Raw genomic sequence first — 17,076 nt, 5'->3', positions numbered from 1 at the left:
TGCCTCCGTCGTTTTTAAACAAGCTGCCGGGTCGCCATTGGACGCAGCAGTCATTGGCCTCCTGCCACCGCCCATCCCTTCCCGCTGTTCTCGGGAACCGCGATTCACATTGGGCGGGCCTTAATTGGCCCGCTAGTGTAAAATGGCAGCACGGAGCCGATCGCGGGCGGCGATCAGCTCTGCGCCCGCCCGCGCCTGCTCCCACCCAGCCCATCTGACATAGGTAAGATTCAGCCCCTGGTTGCAAACAACCATAAGTGCGGGAAAAGGGGAAAAGTTACCCCACTATCTCTCCCATCTGTACCACACCCTGTTATCAGTGTCATATATTCATATTGAATAATATGAATAGTTATTGAATAATTCATTAGCACAAAGCCATCACTAGGCTTTTTGAGTTCACATTGTTGTAACAGGTGGGAAGCTGTTGTCAAGGTTCATTGGGCAATGCACATAAACCCAGAGAGGAGGCACATATCAGCAGTGATGTATTAATCCGATCATAAATAGGTCAGATGAAAAGTGATGTTAATTCTGTGCAACTCAACTTTATTTTTTAATGCAAGCCATTTTTTACACACTCTAAAATGACTCACCCTATGGATACAAGAATCCACATAGTTTTTTTAAACAACATTTTATTTGGCATCTTTGATAAAGTTCTTTTGTAATGTATCCACCCACTGAATTCCCACACAAAAAGGCCAATTTGACAGCGAAGTTGAAATCTTCAAGATGGCTCTGGCAAAGCATGTTTTTTCTCTGCACAATCTGATTTTATGCCACTCCTGCTATGCAAACATCATTGTAACCAAATGCAAAGATAATTACAAATCCTGCCAATAAACACACATTTCCATGGGCTTGGTGAGACTTATGTTTAGGAATTTAACCATGAATAGGGTGAATTCCAAATAATACATTCTATTTGACTGAATAGTTTATAATCAGGATGTTTGACTGTATCAAGTTATACTCTTTACAGCTAATAAGATTTTAGTTCTTTTTGACCTATTTGTGGAGAGCAGTTTAGTGACTCAATCATTCCAATGCAGATTCTCCCACCCTCAAGTTAGCAATACTACATAGACTATATAAACCATCCACAGAGAAACTGAATGTTTGCAAATATCTCAGCATGCTTCTGTCCAAGTGACCTCATAGCATATTTTACCCTTTGATCTTAATGATTGTGTTGTTTGGAGCTGGACTTCATAGAAAAAAATGAGATATCACCACTGTGCAACAATTCAGAAAGTCAACAGCAGAATATGGTGTTGTTATTCTAAAAGCTGTTCATTCATCAAACTGAACTAGTCATTAAACTGAGAAAAGATATTAAACACAATGAGATTTTTTCCCACTTTCAAACAAAATGTGGATCTGATTTTACTTCATATTGAAAGCACTTGAACAGAAGTGGCACTGACAGAGGCCATTTTATCAAAATTCAAGAGTGATAATCTTAAGTGAGTTATTCCATGATGCATAATTAATGGGAGGGATTTTCCTATGAGCAATGTTAGACTTACACTTGCCCACAGACTTTTTGTGGGGTTTTACATTGTAAGTTTCTGTCAGTCAAACATTCAAGAGATGTGACATCCTCTAGAGGGCATCTGGAACCAGTCTGAACAAGGCATGCAATTGTGTCACCTTAAGTAATCAGATTGAAAAATCATTAATGAGCAGTTCAGTGTCTGAATCAGAAAGCATAAGTTCGAATATTTAATTCAATGTCAAACCAGATACAGAAAACAAATAAAGAAAGACAAAGATTGGATTAAGAGGTGATACAAGACATAGAGAGATTTATTAAAAAATCTCCAACAATAACTAAAACCCAAAGAAATGAGATTCCACACTTGTAAACATTTATTTTCAGGCCAGAAAAGCTATTTGGCAGTAATTATGATTTGCTTCACCATTAAACAGGTGCTTAACTTTTTGTGGTGAGTTTAGTTTGCATCTACGATGTCAGTACAGGAACTCCACACAGTTGAATACATTTGGAGGGAAGCCAGACAGTGAAGTACTGTTTTAGGGAAGCTTAGGGAAGGGCATTGTATCTCTGACAGCAATTTATCGGTTTTCACGCTTACCTGGACATGTGTGCTCAGCAGAATTTGCTTTCTGATTTGCACAGAAATAACATTATTCTCATTAGTATTTTTGCAGCAAAATCCAGTCCTATCAGCTACTTTGTGTAGGTTTTCCATATAGACAAAGTGAACTCCTTATTAATACATTGTAACTTCTCTAATCCAGAAATCTGAAATCTGGAAATGCCAGTTGTCTAGAATTTTTTTAGCAGAGCCACGCAACTCACAGACTCACCACTCCACACATCCAGCCGTGAATGTTGGTGGACAATTAAACAACTTACTGGAGGAGGAGGCTCCACAAATATCCCCATCCTCAGTGATGGAGGAGCTCAGCACATCAGTGCAAAAGATAAGGCTGAAGCATTTGCTAAAGTCTTCAGCCAGAAGTGCACATGTAATCAAGAAACGGCTAAAGGCGCTGGATACTGCAAACGCTATGCACCCTGACAATATTCTGGCAATAGTACTGAAGACTTGTACTCCAGAACTTGCCGCACCCCTAGCGAAGCTGTTCCAGTACAGCTACAAAACTGGCATCTACCTGGCTATGTGAAAAATTGCCCAGGTGTGTCCTGTGCACAAAACGCAGGTCAAATCCAACCTGGCCAATTATCGCCCCATCAGTCTACCCTTGATCATCAGTAAAGTAATGGAAGGGGTCATCAACAATGGCATCAAGTGGTACTTGCTTAGCAATAACCTGCTCACTGTTGCCCAGTTTTGGTTCTGCCAGGGCCACTCAGCTCCTCATCTCATTATAACCATGATTCAAACATGGACAAAAGAGCTGTACTCCCGAGATGAGGTGAAAGTCACTGCTCTTGACACCAAGGACGCACTTGACCGAGTGTGCATCGAGGAGCCCTAGCAAAATTGGAGTCGATGGGAATCAGGGGGAAAGCTCTCTGCTGTTTGGAGTCATACCTAGCACAAAGGAAGATGGTTGTGGTTGTTGGAGGTCAGTCATCTCAGCTCCAGGACATCACTGCAGGAGTTCTTCAGGGTAGTGTCCTCGGCCCAACCATCTTCAGCTGCTTCATCAATGACCTTCTTTCCATCATAAGGTCAGAAGTAGGGATGTTCGCTGATGATTAAACAATGTTTAGCACCATTCATGATTCCTCATATACTGAAGCAGTCCATGTCCAAATGCAGAAGACCTGGACAATATCCAGGCGTGGGCTGATAAGTGGTGAGTAACATTCACGCCACTCAAGTGTCAGGCAATTATCATCTCCAACAAGAGAGAATCCAACCATCGGCCCTTGATATCCAATGGCATCACCATCACTGAATCCCCCACTGTCAATATCCTGGGGGTTACCATTGACCAGAAACTGAACTGGATTAACCATATGCATACAGTAGCTGCAAGAGCAGGTCAGAGGCTAGGAATGTTGCGACGAGTAACTCACCTCCTGACTTCCCAAAGCCTGTCCCCCATCCACAAGGCACAAGTCAAGAGTGTGATGGAAAACTCTCCACTTGCCTAGATGAGTGCAGCTCCCACAACACTCAAGGAACTTGACACCATCCAGGACAAAGCAGCCCACTTGATTGGCACCACATCCACAAAATTCACTCCCTCCACCATCGACACGCAATAGCAGCAGTATGTACCATCTACAAGATGCACTGCAGGAATTCACCAAGGCTCCTTCGACAGTATCTTCCAAACTCATGACCACTACCATCTAGAATGACAAGGACAGCAGATGGATGGGAACGCCACCATCTAGAATTTCCCGTCCAAGTCACTCACCATCTTCTCTTTGAAATATATCACTGTTCCCTCACTGTCGCTGGGTCAAAATCCTGGAGCTCCCTTCCTAACAGCAGTGTGGGTGTACCTACGCCACATGGCCTGCAGCGGTTCAAGAAGGTAGCTCACCACCACCTTCTCAAGGGCAACTGGGAATGGGCAATAAATGCCCAGCCAGTGAAGTCCACGTCCCATGAATGAATTTAAAAAAATGCATTCATAGATATGGAATACACTGCCAAATTTATTGCACATTTTTGCACATCAATGAAATCAAAGGATTTAGATCAGGCATTTTTGCAGAGGTTGATTGAATGTGACTTTTCATACCTACTTTCTGTACCTTGCAGTGCTTTGGGTGTAAAACAAGACACTGCATCTAACTAGTGAACAGGTAGGTAAATGCAATGCTGCCTTTGAACACTTTGAAGTATATTCATCAAATGCAGTACATTCAATCCATTCTTCAAAATTAAATTATTTTTGCAGGATGCAAGTATAACATTTGAAACATATATGAATAATATATACGTATATACAGTGAACACAGAACAAGTGCAGGTATTTGAAAATCTGCAGCTACATTATTGATGTGATTAGACCAGTATTTCTATTGTATAGCTAAAGATCTGTGGACTCACTTCTGCATAACCACTGTAAGACCACTATGGGCCCACTCTGGAGATCCTAACACTTTGTTTTCTCAATTATTTTACTAATATTAGTTGGTGTTGCACAGGATGAGTGCCGTCCCTCATGTCACTGATGCTAATTTTATCTGCGATGACTCATTCAGCTCAGCTTGTTCTGCTTAATTACATAGTACAAGCTGACCTGGCCTGATTCAAGGGTACCTTACAATAATTCATTCACAATGGCATTTAGAGCTGCTGCACCCAAATTAAGTAGGAAAGGTATCTATATATTACTAGCCCGCAATGTTGAATTAAAAGAGAATTGTTGCCAGGATACAGATATCAGCCAACATTTCAGTGCATCATTTATCATCCAGCATTAATCCTCCTATTAGGTGGTGCCAACGATAATTGAGCAAATATGGTCAAGTTGCACCAGAGTAACATGCTGGAAATTTATTGCTGACACTGTTTAGGAAAAGCTTAGCACCAGTGGGCAAGGAACACCTATTGTGAAATCATAGAGTCACGGAATGATATAGCACAGAGGGAGACCATTTGGCCCATTGTGCCAGTGCCAGCTCTTTGGACAAGCTATCCAATTATTTATATTACCCTGCCCTTTCCCTATAGCCTAGCATTTTTACTTTTTCAACTATTTTCCCAGTTCCTTTTTGAAATTTATTATTGCATCTGCTTCCACCATGCTTTCAGGCAATGCATTCCAGATCGTAACAACCCACTGTTTAAAAAATGTTTCCACTGAATCCTTCCGGTTCTTTAGCCAATCTTTTAAATCTGTGCTCTCAGGTTACGGACCTGTCACTGAAAATAATTTATCCTTACTTAATCTATCAAAACTGCTCATGATATTAAACATCACTATTAGATCTCTCTTTAACCCCCTCTGGTCTAAGGAGAATAAGCAAATAAAGTGTGATCTGGAGAATTGGCCACAATATTCCACCTGAGACTTGACCAGTGTTTTATAAAGGCTTAGCATAATTTTCTTTTATACTCTATACCTCTGTTTGTAAAGCCCAAGATCCTGTATGCCTTATTTACACCCTTCTCAACTTGTCTTACCATCTTCAAAGACTTGTGTACATATACCCCCAGGTCTCTCTCACATCTCTGCATTAAATTTCATCTGTCATGTTTCTGCCCATTTCACCACTCTGTTATTGTCCCACTGAAATTTTGTTACTATCCTTCTCACTGTTTATTACATATCCAAGTTTGATGTCATCTGCAAACTTTGAAATTATGCCTGGTATGCCCAAGAAAATTAGTAGTATGTGTCAGAAAGAACAATGGCCCCAACATTGACCTATGGGGGACACCACTGCACTCTCCTCCCTCCAGTCTGAAAAAAATAACCATTCTGTCCCTTAGCCAATTTCATATCCATGTAGTCACTTTTTGTTTAATTCCACAGGCTTCAATTATGCCAACAAGTATGTTATGTGGTACTTTATCAAATGCCTTTTGAAAGTCCATATACATAACATCAGCCCCCACCATTACTTCATCAATGAACACAATCAAGTTAGTCAAACATGATCTGCTTTCAGTAAATTTATGCTGGCTTTCATTTAGTAATCCAGTTTTCTAAGCGATGTTTGTTACAGATTAATGCATCTGAAAAGTTCCCCACTATTGACGTGAGGCTGATTGACTTATTGCTGGATTTATCCCTCTCCTATTTTGTAAACAGGGGTATAACATTTGAAATCTTTCATTCCTCTGGCACCACTCCAACATTCTAAGACTGGAAGGTTGTGTTCTGAGTCTCTGCAATTTCCACCCTTGCTTTCCTCTGCAATCTAGGATGTATCCCATCCAGACTGGCTGATTTTCCTACTACTGCCAATCTTTTAACTATCTCGTCTTTATGTATTTTTATTATATCCAATTTCTCTACTGCCTCCTCCTTTATTGTGACATTGGCAGAAACCTCTTTAGTGAAGACAGATGCAAAGTATTCATTCAGTACTTCAGCTATGTCCTCTGCTTCCATAAGAAGGTCTTTTTTGATCCCTAATTGAGCCATCCTTTTTTAACTTCCCTTTTACTCTTTATATGTTGTGAAATACATTTGGGTTTCCTTTCAAGTTACCTGCTAATTTTTTCTTATATATCCTCTTTGCCCCTCCCATTTTTTAGTTCTTGCAAATGCAAGAACTTTGAAATTTATTATAACCTTCCTTTTCCTGTTTCACTTTAATCTAAACTAGGAAGCTTCAGCTAGACCCTAACTAATGAAATGCATTGCTATAAATGATGGCAAGAGTATCCAGCTTTGGATACCCTTCCTTTCCTCTTTGTGAACATGTGTCTAGTCTGTCCTGAAACATCCCCTTTTTGAAGGCTTCCCATTGCTTATTTACTATCTTATCTGCCTGGTATTGATTCCAATCTACTTGGACTAGAGCCCTGAAATTTAGCTCTCCTCCAGTTAATATTTTCACTTTTTTTTCTTGTGCTTTTTTATAACTACTCTAAATCTAATAATATTATGATCACTGTTTCCCAAATGCACTCCAAGTGAAATATGCTAAACTTGCCCCACTCTATTCCCTAGAACTAGATCTGGCAACATTTCCTACCTCCTTTGGTTAGAAACATGCTGATTATGATAATTCTCTTGTACTCATTTCAGGAATTCCTCCCTCTCTGTGTCCTTTATATTGTTATTTTCCAGTTTATATTAAAATAATTGAATCCCGCACTATCACTACTCTGTGGTTCTCACCCCTTTCAGCAATTCGCTCCCCATCTCCATCCCACTATTTAGTGACCTATAGTATACAGTGTCATAGATCCACTATTATTTCTTAATTCTAACCTAATAGATTCCGCCTTTGAGCATTCAAGTGCACCACAGAATCTTTGGTCAATATTGCCAGACTTGTTCCCCTTTTTTCCACTTCCCTATCTTTCCTAAATACATTGTGACCATTTCTTCCCTTGTTTGAGCCAGGTCTCCATTAGTAACATTAAATCATAATTCCATGTGGCTACTTGTGCCTGCAGCTCACCGACCTTATTTACCACACTCTGGACATATTCGCACATGCAGACTAAACCTATCTCTATATATCTTGTATCTTCCTAGTACTGAACCATTCTTTATTCTAACCTTGTTTGCCATTCCCAGTCCTCTTGGCACTTCATATTTCTTCTCTATTAAATTAGTTCAAACCTTCTGCCTCAGCACTAGTTAACCTTCCTACAAATACATTGACTCCAGCCCTATTGAGGTGTAACCCTTCCATCTTGTACAGGTACCTTCTGACCCAGAATTGCTCCCAGTGCCCCAGAAATCTGAAGCCCTCCTTCCTGTACCATTTCTCCAGTGAAGTGCTAACCTGTCCATCTTACTGCTCCTATACTCACAAGCATGTGGCACAGGGAGTATTCTAGAGATTATGACCTTTCAGGTCCTGTTACTTAACTTCCCTTTAGTTCTTGAAACTCTGGCTGTAGGTATTCAACCCCCTTCCTACCTACACCATTGGTTCCAACTTGGACTATGACTTCTGGCTGTTCCCCTTCCCCTCACAAAACATTCTGCACTCATTCATCTAACCTACCCAACATCCTTTGTCAATCCCCTATTTATTCCAAACATGTTAGTTAGGGGAATTCTTGGTAGGAAACCTATTGGGGCTCCAGTGAGGTGGAACGTTTTGCCATTTGTTGGTCCTAGCTGCCTGATTGCCATCCCAAAAATCAGGTGGACTGTAATGGAAAATCCAAGCTTTAAGATCATTTCAGCAACATGTCCATGAATGTAATACATTTAGGGGCATGGGAAGAATTAGAAGGGTTGCTATCAGAAGCAATGTTGCAAATATATTTATGAAGATTTCCCATTCTGGTGAAAGCATGAACATATTACAAATGGAAGGCCTTAGATTGTCACAGAAAATACTATTCAAATCATTAATAAATGGCTTTATGATGCCACTAGACAAAGTGATTGCACAAATTCTTACCCAAATATTTAGCAGATAATCTTCTTGCTTTCAAAATGTTCTTAAGAACTGATAATTCTGGAGTTAAGACACCATTAAATTTGAACAGTTGTCAAGGCTGAGCCTGAGCAGCACTGCCAGATTGCATTTATTCAAAGACTTGGCAAATTTAACAGCCAATTGAATGACAATTTTGATGGAAGCTCAAAAAAAAAACGGATTTCATTTTTAGCAACAGTCATGCCCATGTAAATTCTGTCAGTTGGTTAATAGTTCTATCACTAAATATGGAGTGCATGGGAAAATGTTAGATCCCAAAATAAAGTTATTAATCAAGGGAAAAAATCTTGCAATGTGCACAGATGTCTGCTGAAGTAGTATGCTCTCGTAGCATGTGAGAATAATTTTTTTAAAAATACACTGTATTTCAAGGAGGTTCAGTTCACTGAGGCAATGCAGCATCAGAATGTGCATGGGTGGGTGGGTAGGCTGTTTCTTGTGTTTTTCAGAGAGAATCTTTCCAGACAAATGTCCCCCAATACTTTGTAATGTTGTTGAAACAATGGGAGCAACAATAAAAATGAAGTTATTTATAAGAAAAAACAGATATCAAGCTTAGAGCCTGACTGATGAATGGGTTTTCAGTTCCAAACCATTTTGCTTAATTCAGCTGCTCTTCAGCTTTTCTCCTAAATTGATATTAGCAAACAGAAATGTCCAAGAAATGCATTGCTATAAATGATGGCAGAATAATAAAAATCTATTTTGTTCCAAAAATTTATTAAAATATACAGCATGATTTCGGAGGTAGTTTGGGGGCCTCCTGCCCAGCATAAATGGTGTGGGAGTACCCCAAAACTGGTGGCAAATGACTGATGTCCTGTTCTGCCATCACATGGTTTGCTGCAATCTTTTCCCAGCCCTATCACTGTCTGCTGGAGTGCCCTCCTGGGTCAGGCCTAAAGGTACCAGTTAAAATGGCAGAAGAAACAGTAGGTTTTGGTTGGTAAATTTTGCACTCTGATTTTGAATTTGGTATTTCAATGTTTGATGAGGAAAAATACTTTCTACTGTGTATTTTCTCAACAATATAGACATGCATTGTGTCTAATCCTTGTCCTCCAATCTATGATTGAGGATTAATCATTGTCACATTGCATGAGGTGTAAATTGGTTTGTGCTCATAGCTGTCATACCCTGTATATATGCATAAAAAGTGGTGCAATATATTAATGTTGTTATGTGAATGCCTTGATTGACCAAGGACAGGTTTACAGATTAAATCTGTTTATTATGTATAACATAACAACTTTGGAGAACAAAAACATTGGGGAGAATTTTCTCCCTGTCGGGTGGGTTGGTTAGGAGAGGGTGCGGAGCCGATTGCTGCCCGTGATCGGCTGCGCACCACCATTTTATGTGGGTGGGCCAATTATGGCCCGCCCAGTGTGATGCTCGCCCGGTAGCACTCAGCGCTACCTGTGCGGGCGGGGGGAGGAGGGAGAGTCGGGGCCAGTGCTCTTTCGCGCATGCACGGAACTGCCTCAGGGAGATTAAGTTCAGAATGAAAGTATTTAATAAAGACAGATAAAAATATTTAGACATTTCACTTCATGTGACAGTATCACATGAGTTGGGACATGTTTATGAAGTGTGGAGAAAATATTTATTTAATTATTAAACCCTTCATGAAACCTCATCCTGCCCGTGGATGAGGTTTCATGAAAAATGCGAAGGCTGCTTGGGCTTTTCACCTGCCCACCAACCTTAAGGTTGGACGAGCAGCCCTGTTGAGTATGTAAATCGGTTCTTAAATGTCCTTAACAGGCCTTTGACAGTTCGGTGGGCGCGCAGCTGCCTCTGGTGCGTGCCTGCTGAACGGAAGATCGGAATGACGCACGGTGACGTGGGGACGCATGCCTGACATCACCGCGCTTCATTTTACACGTCAGTGTGCAGGGCCCGCTCCCACACGTCATAAGACCATGAGACCATAAGACATAGGAGCAGAAATTAGGCCATTCGGCCCATTGAGTCTGCTCCACCATTCAATCATGGCTGATAAGTTTCTCAACCCCATTCTCCCGCCTTCTCCCCGTAACCCTTGACCCCCTTACCAATCAAGAACCTATCTATCTCGGTCTTAAATACACTCAATGACCTGGCCTCCACAGCCTTCTGTGGCAATGAATTCCATAGATTCACCACTCTCTGGCTAAAGAAGTTTCTCCTCATCTCTGTTCTAAAAGGTCTTCCCTTTACTCTGAGGCTGTGCCCTCGGGTCCTAGTGTCTCCTACTAATGGAAACATCTTCCCCACGTCCACTCTATCCAGGCCTTTCAGTATTCTGTAAGTTTCAATCAGATCCCCCCTCATCCTTATAAACTCTATCGAGTATAGACCCAGGGTCCTCAAACGTTCCTCATATGTTAAGCCTTTCATTCCTGGGATCATTCTCGTGAACATCCTCTGGACCCTCTCCAGGGCCAGAACATCCTTCCTGAGATACGGGGCCCAAAATTGCTCACAATATTCTAAATGTGGTCTGACCAGAGCCTTATAAAGCCTCAGCAGCACATCCCTGCTTTTATATTCTAGTCCTCTCGAAATAATTGCCAACATTACATTTGCCTTCCTAACTACCGACTCAACCTGCAAGTTAACCTTAAGAAAATCCTGGACTAGGACTCCCAAGTCCCTTTGCACTCCAGATTTCTGAATTCTCTCCCCATTTAGAAAATAGTCTATGCCTCTATTCTTCCTACCAAAGTGCATGACCTCACACTTGCCCACGTTGTATTCCATCTGCCACTTCTTTGCCCATTTTCCTAACCTGTCCAAATCCTTCTGCAGCTTCCCCGCCTCCTCAATACTACCTGTCCCTCCACCTATCTTTGTATCATCTGCAAACTTAGCCAGGATGCCCTCAGTTCCTTCATCTAGATCACGCTGAATTCACGCTGAAGAGAAAATTCTGGCCATTGTATCAGTCTTCATTAATCATTAAAAATAAATTATTAAAAGATTAAATGAAAAACTATCCTGCCAAATGTCTGATGGCTGGATCTCAGCTGCATGAACCTGGTAACACAGAAAACCACTGAGTAAAGCCTTTCAGACTTAGCATATGTCACTAAGGATAATAATGCATGCGTCAGTTCTGCTGATACATCTTAATGCTCTATTGTTCATGTCAGTAGCTACATGGTTTTGGGTCACTGCAGTTTCCTATGTCCTTTAATATGTTTCTGGCTTTAAAAGATAACATACGTTCTGGGAAATAGATTCAATCCTTTTCTAGATAACAATTAACTAAATTGATTAGTCAATTGTACTCTGTTGAATTATCTATGTGAGAATTAATATTTGTTATATCAGCTTTGTACTTTTCAATATACATTCTATTACATTTATTGTTTAGAATTACTTAAAAAACCTCTAGTTTCTGAATTTTATTGATGTATGCAGGCTAGATAAATGAGAGCAATGAGCTGAGAAAGATGTGAGGTCCTGGGTGATCTCCATTTTTATGTATTCTTTCACAGGCTGTGGGCATCACTACGTGGCCAGTATTTGTTGTCCATCCTGAATTGCCCTTGAGAAGATAAATGCCTATACTGTCAATGCTTATGGTTTGAAGTAGTACTCATGTCTTACTGTTGTTTTTGTTAAAAAAAACTATTGATTCATTGTTTACTTGTTAAAATGGTGCTACTTTGCAGTATTTTCACTGATCATGTTTTGATCTTGTTTTCAGGTGAAGGCTAGGGGAAGGAAAATATTACATATATTTTGCACCTTAATTATTCAAAGAGCAAAGAGAAGCGTCAATGGAACAGAAAGACAACACAAAAAAAATTCATGAAGGAAACAAAGACTCACTTGTGTTCCTATGTCTGCTAGCACAGTATGTATGAATGTGATGATAAAATGTCAAAGGAGGAAAAGAAAATTAATCAATTTTGACTTTTATTCAAATTTAGACAAGCAAACCATCTAGAAATTTTGGATTCTTCAAAATTAAATAAAATTTTCTCTAATGTTAAGTGAACAATGGGGAGATCCTCCTTGCATTATATAGAAAATGTACAGATAATTCACGCCAAATCCCAATGCTCTACCCTCATCCAGATTTCCAAGGAAATACACAACTTGGACAGATACTTCTGCTTGACCTCCTCAAATTGTTACGTAAAAACTGCTACCATCTATAGTTTCATGTAAGGTGGCTCAAATACAAGTCTGTCACATACTTTCCAGCTTTAAAACTGTCAAAAAAATGATGTGCAAAGAAGACAAGTGTCAAAATTACAAGAGTGCAGTAAACACTGAGGAAAATTTTAATGAAGATGTGCGTGTTGGTTTGGGTGTTGGTCGGGGTGAAAATGTGAGTGAGTCAGGAATCAGGTTCCAACACATCAACTTCCACCTTTAACTGCAGCATGCTAGGCCGTTTGCCTATGGATATCAATTTCAATATATAAATTACTCAATTATTGTGATATTAATGTTTGTTTTGGAGCTTAATTTTCGCTCTACAGGTTTCCTGGGCGTCCAATAATTCACCAGTGAAAGGAAGACAGATACATGGAGGCAACTGAGGGGACTGAAGCCATGACAGGAAAAAATGCCAGTACTGAGTTCCACAGTTGCTCTCTAACCTGCTCCTGTGAAAGTGTTTGCTCACAGTATTTGTGCTATTTCCACTTTGTAACTGTCCTCTACACTTTAGAGGTTTGGAGCTCTGATTTGAAAGACTTGATCTATTAGATCAGCATGTGTTACTTTGGACCTCAGATGACAACCACCAGTGCTAGCAGAAGCAGGAGCACATACACCAACAGCAGGCTGCTGCTCACAGACCTGTAGCTCCAACAGGAGAAGAGGGCAGCAGAAGAAAGATGCAGCTCACAGGAGGCATACCTGGCACAGGTAGAGGCTAAGCTTCCCTGCCATGTCAGAACACCAGTGTCTCAGGTGGCTCTGGGTATCATCAGGTGGTGGCAGACATTTTCAGCTCTCTAGAACATGACCTGCTGCCAACTGGATATGGTGACCATGCTTTCCCAGCAGCTGTCAAAGTCACCACTGCTCTCAACTCCTTTGGCTGTGGATCCTTCTAGGGCTCATCAAAGATATCTGCAGGATCTTGCAACCGGTGGCACACTAACGTGTAGGTGAGTGATGGCTTCTTTGTCAGGGCCGCCAATTATGTCAACTTCACCTTCGATGACCCCAATCAGAATAACTGGGTGCTCAGGTTTGTAGCACTGGTTGGCTTTCCCACAGCTGCAAGGCAGGGCATCATCAACTGCATTAATGTGGCAATTAAGTGACCCATAGATCACCCAGGAGCATTCATTAACTGAAAGGACTTTCACTCCACCAATATGCTGTTGGTGTGCAAACACAAACAGATCTTTATGCAGGCATGCAAGGTTTCTAGGCAGCTGCCATAATGTTTCCATCCTCTGCAGTTTACTCTCCCAAATGTCTTTGCACCTACAAGCAGAATTTTTGTTGGCTGCATGGATACAAAGATACATAAAGCCTGGCTAATGCCCCCTCTCAGAAACCCAAGGAATGAGGTACCGGAGTGATAAAATGGATGCCATATAACCACCAGGCATGTCATAGCACAAGCTTTCGACATGTTGAAAATGCGCTTCAGCTACGTGCACAGATCTGGACCTGCCAGGATGGTCTCCAGAATGGTTGTGGTGTGCTGCACTGTGCACAACATTACAGAGCATTGTTTGGACTTGCAAGAGGAACAAGGCACAGAGCACAGATCTTTCTTTGGATGATTCTGATGAACAGAAGAAAGGTGAGGAAGAAGATGAGGAGGAGGTGTACATTGCTGCCAGGATGCCCTCATTTGCAACATTCAGTTAGGTTCCAACAATGCATCCATCCAACAGCCCTATGGAAAAAACACTATGTTCTCCAATTCCACCCCCTCCCCGCCCCAAGCTGTACTCTCACAGCCCCTCCCCACCTTGATCAGCATCAATTCATCTCTTCCCATTAATCATCACACAACTGAAAAATCCATTTGCTTGGCAGCAACCAAGAATGAATGATACATGAAAGTGGTGCAAAACAATCATATCTCTTTTCATAATGCAAATTCCCATTCATACTGTATCTACTAGGATCTCATCCTAGCTTGCCCATCTCCATTTCAAAATGCCAGCTTTTACATCTAACCCCTTTAATGATTCAAAGCTTGCAGTCTGACTGTCTTCAGTTTAAGTAAATTAGTCACACACACACACACGCAACACACACACAGCACCCACAAGCCTGCTTCAGTATCCCACAGTAATATTAGGCAAAAAAGTGATATTTCCTCTACAATATCCATATTGTTATGATTTCAACTTCACACTTTAAACGAACACTCCAAACATGTAATTTGAAGGAGTTTGGAGTTGTGAACCAATGAGTAGAATTGGAGCCGAGAAAGTCAGTGACGCCAAAAAGGCTTATTTGGAAGTAACAGAGGAGGTCAGCAGTGGGAGCATGATGTCAAGCTCCTGGATACAATGTAAGAAGTGCTTCAATGACATAAGCAGGGCAAGTAAGGGGAGAGCAATTGTACATTCACCTACCACCTGATACACATATCACCTCAACTCCCTCACTCTGCCTTCTCGAGTCCACTCCAACACATCAACTCCTCTCACCAACTTAGCATCGTATATCATAGACGGAATATAATGAAATGCATAGACAGAGAGGGATGGCTGTATCTGCAAGGTACTCTGCTACTTCCAAATATGCCTTCTTGATGTCTCCAGTCAACTTCTTCCTCTCGCCATTAGGGAGCAGCCTATCACTCTGGGACCTCACATTCCCCAGCAACACATCCAGGGAGGCATCACTGACTTTCTTGGCTCCATTCCTTCTCTTTGAGCAAGATAACATTAAATGTTTTTATATTGACAGTACAGATTCATGCACCAGCTGCTCAGATTCATACACACCAGTTGGACTAGTAAGGCAGATATTTGGGTTTTCACCTAGTGACTCATACTTCACAAGTGAGCGTGAGCAAATAGTGCAGGCTGGGTCACCAATGAAGCATTTGCATCAGAGGGTGCAGGACACTTCAAGCTCTGTTCACCGGAACAGAGATACTATAGCTCAGGGACTGTTGATGAATAGGACACTTCTAGAGCAGCAGAATATGCAATATATTTATGAGTATCCCAGCTGCACTGTGACACTTGCAGAAAGATCAAAGGAGTCTTTCTTAAACATGAGTGGCATAATGGCAGAGGCCTTTGCACTGATGACTTTGTCCATGGTAAGAGCAGCCACCTTCATTCAGCAAGTGGTAATATTACTGGATCTTCTAGAGATTAACAATCTATTTGGAGTGTTGCCTGGGAAAGGGTGTTTATTTGGGAGTCTAGCTAGGTAGAAATCTTTTGGGAAATATTATAAGATTAAATTTAACTGTGTAACTGTGTTCTTGTATGTTTAAGTTTTATTTTCTTTTGTTAATAAATATTTTAATTTAATATTTAAAATCTCCAAACGTGGTAGTGGAATCTTTACTTCTGACTTCAATGCACATACCTTCTCACAATAAAAATCCAAATTGCATATCGTTGTGGCAGCTTGGCTAAGTTTCCCTTTGGGATGTGGTCAGCCCAGCAATTACTACCTGCTGTATCATAACAGTAGTCTTCATGCCACTGACGCCAATTGGTCAGGAAACCTGGAAAAGATATGGTAATGAAAGGATGAAAATGTCATTAACAGACCAACTGCACTGACTTCTTGGTTTCCCAGGCACTACTGGACCCCCTGCTCCCAGTACATCACAAACTTAAAATCCAGTCATCTATCTCTCCATTTACTGGTCCATTAAACCCATCAGTCTGGCTTTCAGTCTATCATTCTGCAGCTCCCTTCTGTCTAATGTATGTTTAAAATGTTATTTAACTTTGTGTTATTATCCTTACTAAGACTTTTGTGATTAAAAAAATATTGTTCCCTTTTGTGCAGATTTATTGCAATAACAATTCCTACTCCTGCTCCCCATAAGCCAGGACATTTAAACATGTCATTGCTCCATCTGAATAAAAGCTCACTTATAAAATAAAAGCTGCAGTCTCTGTTCCCTCTCACAAATGTTTGGCAGAAGATGCTTATGTGGATAAAGCTTTTTCTAAACTTTGGAAGCTTTCAAACTGACAAAACAAGGAGGCAAAGTGCGTTGGATATGTTTGGCAGAACACCAGAAAAGAAATACCATCTCACAGCAGCAATGGAATGCTCTGTTGAGATGCAGATTATTAGTTTTGGGAAGTAACCCACTTTTCCCATTTCAGACACTCATTATAGTCATCATTAAATATTACCAGGTCAGGTATAACTTGACCAGCTGCAGAGCACATCGTTAACCCAACCATATAACGAAAGAGGATAGTGATAGACTTCGAGAGAACATAGAGAGGCTGGTTGAATAAGCTGACATGTGGCAGATGAAATTTAATTCACAGAAGTGTTGAGTGATGCATTTTGATAGGAAGAATGAAGAGAGGCAATATAAAACAAAGGATGCAATTCGCAAGGGTTTG

The 17,076-nt window shown here is 40.9% G+C and overlaps 1 long non-coding RNA gene across 3 annotated transcripts in view; it reads left to right on the top strand.

Moving 5' to 3' along the window:
* The window catches only part of LOC144688550 (uncharacterized), a 213,787-nt gene extending 200,311 nt beyond the window's left edge, over positions 1 to 13,476 (top strand). For all 3 annotated transcript variants that reach the window (XR_013578435.1, XR_013578434.1, XR_013578436.1), the window contains one exon: positions 12,240 to 13,476. This is a non-coding gene — a long non-coding RNA (uncharacterized LOC144688550). The remainder of the gene's footprint in view (positions 1 to 12,239) is intronic.
* The last annotated feature ends 3,600 nt before the right edge of the window (positions 13,477 to 17,076 follow it).

This window comes from Cetorhinus maximus, chromosome 13, assembly GCF_964194155.1.
Source record: "Cetorhinus maximus chromosome 13, sCetMax3.hap1.1, whole genome shotgun sequence".
In the NCBI taxonomy this organism is placed as follows: Eukaryota; Metazoa; Chordata; class Chondrichthyes; order Lamniformes; family Cetorhinidae; genus Cetorhinus; species Cetorhinus maximus.
This window is presented reverse-complemented; position numbering and strand designations above follow the sequence as displayed.